Here is a 9,201-nt window from a genome sequence, read left to right as displayed (position 1 = left end):
CCCCCCCCCCCCCAAAAAAAAAAAAAAAACTTCCTCTACTACTTCATTCTCTTTCTTACTCACAAGTATTTCCAAATCCACTCATATAAATCAACTAACTAATCTAATAATTTTAATTAAATTAGTGTCAATCATTGCAGGGGTAATTTTGCCATTTAGAAAATACAAGGATAATGAAGGGCCTATTTTACTTCATAATGACCTAAATTTTGTCTTATTAGGTATACCCCAATTAATTTGGGTATACTCCAATCAAGCTAGGTTAGGAAAGCTGTGGACCATAAGATGTACTACACGTCATTTACAATCCAGCTTGCATCACAAATGAATAGAAGTTTATGCTTCCCGTATATCTCGCTGGTTGTCAAAATTGTCATGGTGTACGTACGACTATCCAAAAGGTATTGTGTGGAATCTTGGTGGAATCATTAAATTCATATACTGACATTCTCAAACAATGAAGTAGTAGCTGCACCAACCCCAAATACAAATACCAAAATGATGGTCTTCCCCCACCCATGTCCACCATGAGGTGTCGTGTAGATAGCCACACAAAAGGCTCCCCCTGCTAACTCCAATCCAAGGGTTTAAGGGGTAAGATCAATGCCACCTAATGGTGGAAAGGAGTGGAGGAAGAGAGTGGGAGAAGTGTAGCAGCTTCGGTACAAATAACCACTTTGAGGCAATTGGGAAAACACCACCCTCATCCTCAAATCAAAAAAATAAAAAAAAAAAAAAAAAAGTGGGCGCAACTTTTAACAGAAATCAAGGTGGGAAGTTTTCCAGGTCTATTCCCCTTTTAAATTTCAAAATGTTATAATCCAAGAAGATGCCATAAATATTACAACAACAATTGATAAATCAATCCAAGATATTCCATGGATGTAAGATTTATCGTCCAAGAAAATAAAAAGTCGAGATATGAGGTCAGAAACAAAAAGTGTGTGGGCTTCAGAGTTTTATCAATATGCATTAAGAGTGTAAAAATACTACAATGTAACTGAGGTGTAAATCTATTTTTTATTTTTGAATGTCTGTTACTGTCCGTTGTGACAGTCTCCTGTGTTCTGTGTCAAGCCCTATTGTAGCTGCTTTTGTTATCGTTTAATAAAATTCTTTTAGGTTTCTCATTCTTACAGTTTTTTTCATGGTATCATCCCGTTTTTCACCATTTCATATTCAAAAAAATTCGATCCACTTCCGCTCATTTTTCTGTTAAGCTTCGGAGATCTAAAACATATTCACAATGGCGATCAATACACTAATTTCATCCTATAAACTCGACTTTTAAAGTCTCAAATCAATCTAAAATTGCCTATTCTCTCTAATTTGATCTCTGTTAAACTTGAAGTAGATGGATCCAACTATCTCATTTGGTGAAATCAGTTTGAATCTATTTTGATTACCACTGATTTGTATGATTATGTTGATGGATCTATTCAGGAATCAGTTCAGTTTATCAAAATTGATGGAGAGAAGGCTTTAAATCCTTAGTATTATACTTGGAGCAAACATAACATGTTTGTGATGTCTTGTCTTAATGCAACTCTTTCAAATCGTATTTCTCGAAGAGAGATTTGGTTACATCTTGAGTAGTTAACTTTTCGTCAATTCACTGCTCGTAAATCTCTTCTACACAGTTCGGAGAGGTAATCGTTCTATTTTCGATTATATTGATGGGATCAAATCAATTTCTGATTCTGTAGCTGCAATTGATCAACCTGTGAATGAATCAGATCTTGTTATGTACATACTTCAAGGATTAGGTCATGAATATAGTCAATTTGTTGTCACTTCTATCTATCAAGAGACTAAATTTACTTTTAGTGATTTGCATTCCAAATTTCTTCATCATGAGTAGTACTTATAATATGAAGAAATATAGACTAAATTTGTTTTGGATTCTCGGAATTCTGCATTTTACACGAATAAGTCTTCTAAATATAAAAAGAAATCTCATGGATCTGATGAGAAATCAACTTCTCAATCTAATTCTAGTTCTTGTCTTCCCATGGGATGAGTATTTCTTCTCTTGTTTTTAATTTTTTCTTGTCTTGTTTTACTTTTTCTGATTTCTTGTCCCATATAATTATAAGATTTCCTACCTTGACTTACTATGGATGACTCGATTACATTGAGGACAATGTAAAATTTAAGTGTGGGGAAGTGGTTAAGCATTTGCATTGTAAAATTTTCAAAATTTTCAACTTTCGTGTAAATTAGTGAATGAAAAACTCCAACTTGTAGTTAGTTTAGAGTCACATAGTATACATGTCACTAAGATTACATCGAGATTCTCACAAGAGTGACTGAACTTAGAGATGACAGAGAACATGATCAGGTGTCTTACTTGTATGAGAGTTAAAGTTGGATTTAACCATGTCAGTGGAAAATGAGGTGCAGACTGAATTCGGTATTAGAGTTGTGGTCCCCTATAGTGGAGACTACCCATGTTACATCATGTGAGGCACCAACCTTCACTTCTTTGTACATGTCTAAATATGTGCTTTTAGAGTGTGTGTCGCCGTACGTAAATTCCGGGTAGAATGGTGAGCTACCCAACCTCCCACCAATAGAAGCACTATTTTGATCTCTTGAGTGCTATTTTATCAATCATGATGGTGATATCGAATTGCTAACTTACATACCACTTGTAATCTTGTTCACAGTTAACACCATCCGCTTTATCTCTCTCTACACCAACAGGTCCATAGAAACAACATCATCATCAACAAGAGAAGCATCACAAATTCGAAGGAAAGTTGAAGACGTTCAAGGTTTACAAGCAACGGTACAGAAATGAGCAGATTTCAGATTCAAGTAAAGCAACAAGACAAGGAGCAGAATTTTTACAAGTTGAAGACTATTGTACAAGAGTGAAGATTATCAAGATGAGTTCAAGAAGTTTATGATATCGAGACATACAATTTGTGAAGAATCAAGTGGTAAAGTACTTACACCATGGCCTTTGTACTTGCATTTTTAGTTATCTTATTTGTTAATTTGTCAACTATTTTCTCTTGTCCAAAAAAAAAAAGAAAAATAAAGAAAAATAAAAGGAAAAAAAAAAGAAAAATAAAATAAATAAAATAAAATTCATTGCATCATATTTGGTTTGTTTTTGGTTTTGTATTCATTCAATAAAGCCACTGGAAGAAGAAATATCCATAATGAAATTTCAAGCAACAAGGAATTAGAGGAAAGAATCATATCGTCAAGATTCTACGAAGTTCAAGATTTCATCATCAAGAGTTGAAGACCGAAGACGAAGACAAGGATTGAAGACCGAAGACGTTTCTATGGATGTTGTGAGAGTGGTGCTAACTGCACACCGAACGGATAACGAGGTAAGTAAGCATATTCCCACCTTCGTTAAGTGGTTGATTTCCTTTCTTAGAGATCGTCAGAAAAAAGGGTTTTCAAAATGAATAAAAGATGTGGGTTTTGAAAACAACTCAAAGGGTTTTTGCCTTCCTACTATTCAACGTGTCACAAGATTCTCTCTTCATTCCTACCTGGACACATGTGTGACCCATAAAAAGCTATTTATTATTGGGAGCAACTTCATAAAACCCTTTCTTGTGAGGCAGAGTCGAGACTTTCGATCACTCCGAACCCGAATTTCTTTCGATAAGGGATGGTTATTTCTCTCTCAACTTTTAAGGATGAGATTGTGTTCATTTATGTGTCTAACTTCTTATGACTAGTATGCAGAATCTCTATGTCTTCTTAGCGCGTTGGATGCTATCATTTCAGAGAACTACTAAGTTGGAAAAGTAGGTTTTGTGGGTATATCTCTAGTAAACCCTCACGAGATGGAGTTGTATGTATCCTTTAGAATAAGTTTTGTTTGATTTGCTCGAGGACTAGCAAAGTCTAAGTGTGGGGGAATTTGATAGGTGTTGTAAAACACCTAATTTTATATCTAGTATTTATGCTTTCTTTGTTATTATCCTTGTGAATTGCATCTCTTATGTTTAATTTTGAGTTATTAGGTGCAATGGAGTCCTTTTGAGCAAAAGAAGGAGAAATCGTGCATTTGAAACGTAAAAGGCTAAAAGGTCAATTCACGACGAGTGATACTTGGAGCCAGCTAAAGTGATGCAGCAAAGGAGGTGAAGAATGAATTGTCAGTTTTCCGGAACTGACAGTTGAGCAAGAAACTGACTGGACAAATATCATTTTGGTGGCGTGTATCCAGTTGTTGGGTGCCTATGGGTATTTCATTCATTACCTAGCCCTGAAATCTAGAGAAGTGTTTTCTCTTCTCATTATTGTGTCCATCTGAATTTGAGAGAGGTGAAAAATAGCGGCGTTGTGGGTTTCAAAGATTGAGAATAGAGAGAGTTGCTGATGAAGATTCAAATGGAAGAAGATTGGGCTACTGTTGCTGCAATTGAAGATGGGTTCGTTTCAGTGGAAATGAAGAAACTCGTGTAGTTTAATCAGAAGAATGGATTTCGAATTGGGGATCTGATTTCTGCTGTTGTTTAAGTATTGGAAGAACGAGAAGAATTAGAGATGGGTTTGAGTCTGAGGAAGAAATTGCGAAAGGGGTTGTCTCTGTGGTGGTGCATGAATTATGAACTGATAATGATTTGTGTTATTGGAGCTGTGTAGGTTGAGATGGAGATTTTAAGGGTTGTGAAAGACGTCAGTAAAGGAGTTGTAGCTAATATATAACTGAGCTACAAATGCTCATGGTGGTGATGAATCTGGTGACGATTTTGGTGTATTTTAGAGATTGGGTTGATGAATATTGTCGATGTAGAAGATTGGGTTTGATCTGATTCTGAGAATCCATGAAGAATTATTGATGTTGGTGATGTTGTTGCTTTTGGTTGGTAATGGACCTGAGCATGGAACTGATGCTGAGATATGGGTGAAGGATTGATGGTTTGATCTGATGAGTTGCAGTTGAACAATAGAAGAAGAATACAGGGAATTGAAGGAGTTACTGTGAGTGCAATGAAGTTGAGACTGCAAGATGATTAGATGTATGATGCTAGGATTGTGTAGCTGAAATGATGTTGACAAGCAACTGTTGAGTTGGTGTTGCAGGTGCCAGTGATACTGAGATTGTAATGGTGTCGGTTGGAGGTTCTGCGAGTTAGATGATGTCAAGGATGAGCTAGTAATGGATGGACCTAAGTGTGGGTGTTTTGAGTTGAGAAGAAGTTGTAGAATGAGCTTGTTATGAGCTCTGGGTTGTTTTTACAAGCTTCAGTGGTGACTAGGATGTTTGCACTCAGGTCAAGAGGTAGATATTGCAGGCACTAGAGTGGTTGTGGTGGTTGCTGCCCATGGATATTGCAGATGTATTGAAGCTGAAGTGAAGTGAAGGAAATGGCTGAGTTGCAGTCATGTAACATATGAGAGGAAGTTGTATTTGCTGCCGCATATATTGGTATTACAGGATCAGCTGGAAGAATGAATGAGTTCTGAGCAGATGGAGTTGTTGTTGGCTTGCATAAGAGTAGTTAGTGCTCTACTGAGATGATGCAAGAATGAAGTGGTGTATGGCTTATGAAGCGCCAACATGGCTGGGTCTGGATTTTGTGATGCATTATCATTGTGCAACAACAAGTTATGGCCTGAGAAAGACTGCAATGGCTCAGGCCAAGGCCACTCAGCTTAGCTGAGTCTGGCTAGCTATCTAACTCGTCTGTCTGACTCATGATCTTACTGAGTTAATCAATTGACTCGGTTGACCTGACCGAGCTGACTCGTTGACCGGTGACCGGGTGGGCTTTGCCGGTCACTTGAGATACTCTCCCGGCGATTTCCGTCCAACTTCCGGTACTTTGACCCAGTTTTCCGGCGACCACTTTTGTGACATATTTTCACATGGGTATTCCTCACATATTGGCTTGGTGGACATCTTTGTATTGGATTTGGGAGATTGGACCTAATTTTAGAAGTTGGAGAAAAGCTACAAAATAAAGAGTCTTCTACTTCTTTTGGATGACGTATTTTTCTACTGGGAGTTTTGGAGAAGAGCGGCGATTCTACTAGGTTTGCTTTCATTTTTATATTTCATCTTCTTCATTTTTATTATTTATTATGATGAACTCAAAAGCGATGAGTAGCTAATTACAATTATTGGTTATGGGATAAAGTTGATTTCACAACATGATATTGCTTCAATGAATTAGTTTTGTCTCAGTAATATATTGTTTATGATTCATGGTTTATATTGTCATATGATTTGATTGTTTGTTTGGTTGAGTCCGGAATCAATCCGATTTGCATTCATTTTCTAAAGCTATATTAGGGTTTTCAATATGAAAAAGTTGTTTTTCCTTGATTCTAAGTAGCATAATTGTGGGTAGTGCTTGTAGTGATATATCCTACTAGTCACAAATGAATCATAACCTTGATTAAATCAAATTAGTGCTTTTACACGTTTGATTGCCTTGATTAGTCTTATTCCATAGAACTTAGTGCTTTTAGAGAGTTAAACTTAATTGTGCTTTTACAATTTAGGTTGCTTTCTAGGAAGAATCCACATATGCATCTTTTAATGTGGTTGTGATGAAATCAGGGAATTAGCGGGATATACTTGCAATCAAGGTATCCTAGGAATTTTAATAAATGAGAGATTAAATTATCAATTCTAGTCATTGATGAAAATACATGTTTGTGAATGATACCATCCCGTGACCAATATCTTCCTCTTATTGATTATTTTCATATTTTATTGCTTTCAATTATTTTTATTGCATTGATAAACAAAAATGCTCCCTTGGATACTAAGAAACTGAATTTTATAACAATAAAAGCCTCTCTGTGGGAGCGAACTCTTTCTTACCACATACTTCATTTATTTTAGTTGAGAGAGAAAGTGAAATTATTTTTGACGCATACGACAGCGAAGACGTTTCTATGGATGCTGTGAGAGTGGTGCTAACTGCACGCCGAACGGATAACGAGGTAAGTAAGCATATTCCCACCTTCGTAAAGTGGTTGATTTCCTTTCTTAGAGATCGTCAAAAAAAAGGGTTTTCAAAATGAATAAAAGATGTGGGTTTTCAAAACAATTCAGAGGGTTTTTGCCTTCCTACTATTCAACGTGTCACAGGATTCTCTCTTCATTCCTACCTGGACACATGTGTGTGACCCATAAAAAGCGATTTATTATTGAGAGCAAATTCATAAAACCCTTTCTTGTAAGGCAGAGTCGAGACTTTCGATCACTCCGAACCCGAATTTCTTTCGATAAGGGATGGTTATTTCTCTCTCAACTTTTAAGGATGAGATTCTGTTCATTTATGTGTTTAACTTCTTATGACTAGTGTGCAGAATCTCTATGTCTTCTTAGCGCGTTGGATGCTATCATTTTGGAGAACTACTAAGTTGGATAAGTAGGTTTTGTGGGTATTTCTCTAGTGAACACTCACGAGATGGAGTTGTATGTATCCTTTAGAATAAGTTTTGTTTGATTTGCTCGAGGACTAGCAAAGTCTAAGTGTGGGGAATTTGATAGGTGTTCTAAAACACCTAATTTTATATCTAGTATTTATGCTTTCTTTGCTATTATCCTTGTGAATTGCATCTCTTATGTTTAGTTTTGAGTTATTAGGTGCAATGGAGTCCTTTTGAGCAAAAGAAGGAGAAATCGTGCATTTGAAACGTAAAAGGCAAAAAGGTCAATTCACGGCGAGTGATACTTGGAGCCAGCTAAAGTGATGCAACAAAGGAGGTGAAGAATGAATTGTCACATATCACTCGCATACCATTTCAAACCACGTAAATTTTTGTTGGGTGTTTTTCACTAGAACGCACATCTTCTCTTTGGCTTTCTCAACAATCCAATTGGACGCGTCATTTTTATCCTCCCATTCCAAATCATTAGCGTAATGTGCGGAAGTATCAGGACCCCTAATTTGGTGAGCTTGAGGCTAATCCTTCATCGGTACCAATGCAATAATCTACAAAACATCAAAAGTTAGTTGATATGTATTACCAAGGTCGGCAGGGTCGACATATAAAACAATGTCGACTACAAAATAGCCGTCATGGTAGAAAAATTCAACAGTGCCGACCAAACAATAGTCGGCAGGGTCTACGCCACTATAATACCGGCGTACTGATTAAAGATTATTGATTATGGTTGTAGTAATGAGGTTCAAACTCTCGGAATTGTGAAGATTAAATTTAAAGATTTAATTAAATTATATACAAAATTTTTAACAATGGGTGCGAGAGGTAACCAAGACACTAGATTCCACTATTATGCAAAATTGAATGATAAATATTTCAAAACTCTATTCAATTCTCAAGTCCTCTTTTATCTTTAATTCACTATCAATCATACAGATTCTCAAACATTATTTGTAAACCTTAAGCATAGATTATCAAGAGATTAAACCAAGCATAACCTATCAAACTGAATGACAAATAATTAAGACAATCATTCAAACAATTTAAAACTCTGCAAAAGCAGCGATTAGGTGAATTATATAATTAAATGAAATAGTTACCCATTTATGTTGCCTGAATAGCTTCCTCCCTTGCCTTGGTTACGAGGGAATTAGCTCATCATAGTATAAATGCTCTCAAAATAATTTATTATGGCTCAGAAATGGTTTACAAATGATGAGAAGAAGAGAAAATGGTGTAAACAGCTAATGTGCGACCCACAGGAAGCGTCACACAAGAACGATACATATGAATTGTTGTAGTTTTGGGAAACTACGACCCACACTCCACTGTCGCTGTCACTGTTGAAGAACGACATTCTCTTACAGTCTATTGTTCTTCGTGTTCATCTTCATGCAGCAGCAGAAACAGAGTTTTTTTAAACTCTGATTTCGTCTTCTCTAGCTCTCCCTAGCTCCCAAAACTCTCGACACTTTCTCTGACCTCCTAGGACTCTATTTAAACCCGAAGCATGCATCGAATCTCCTCCATAACTCCACAAATCCTCGGCAGTGAAAGAAAATATTTTCGGATATTTTCTTTCCTGTTTTAGATTTTCACACGTTTTCTCTGGTCCAGCACGCTCCAATTCGATTACACATGCTCCAACAGGTTTCTCGATGCATGAAACACGAGCAGAACACACACAAAATCTTCCAGAAGTCGTAGAGAAACTCTTCTGCATGTGTTTTACCTGTTTTGAGCCCGTGAATTGGCTAGACAATTCTAGCCAAATTTGATCTAAGAGAACACTCACAACAACTTTTCCATGTTAAATCA

At 36.5% G+C, this 9,201-nt stretch overlaps 1 long non-coding RNA gene across 2 annotated transcripts; it reads left to right on the top strand.

The window, feature by feature from the left end:
- Positions 1-4,290: 4,290 nt before the first annotated feature.
- Positions 4,291-8,196, top strand: LOC113282232. 2 transcript variants are annotated; one of them, XR_003326677.1, is made up of 3 exons: positions 4,291-6,015; positions 6,873-6,933; positions 7,583-8,196. It is a non-coding gene; the product is annotated as an uncharacterized LOC113282232 (long non-coding RNA). The 2 variants fall into 2 exon arrangements; XR_003326676.1 differs by having other exon boundaries at positions 6,833-6,933.
- The last annotated feature ends 1,005 nt before the right edge of the window (positions 8,197-9,201 follow it).

The sequence above is a fragment of the Papaver somniferum genome, chromosome 5 (genome assembly GCF_003573695.1).
Source record: "Papaver somniferum cultivar HN1 chromosome 5, ASM357369v1, whole genome shotgun sequence".
Classification (NCBI taxonomy): domain Eukaryota; kingdom Viridiplantae; phylum Streptophyta; class Magnoliopsida; order Ranunculales; family Papaveraceae; genus Papaver; species Papaver somniferum.
This window is presented reverse-complemented; position numbering and strand designations above follow the sequence as displayed.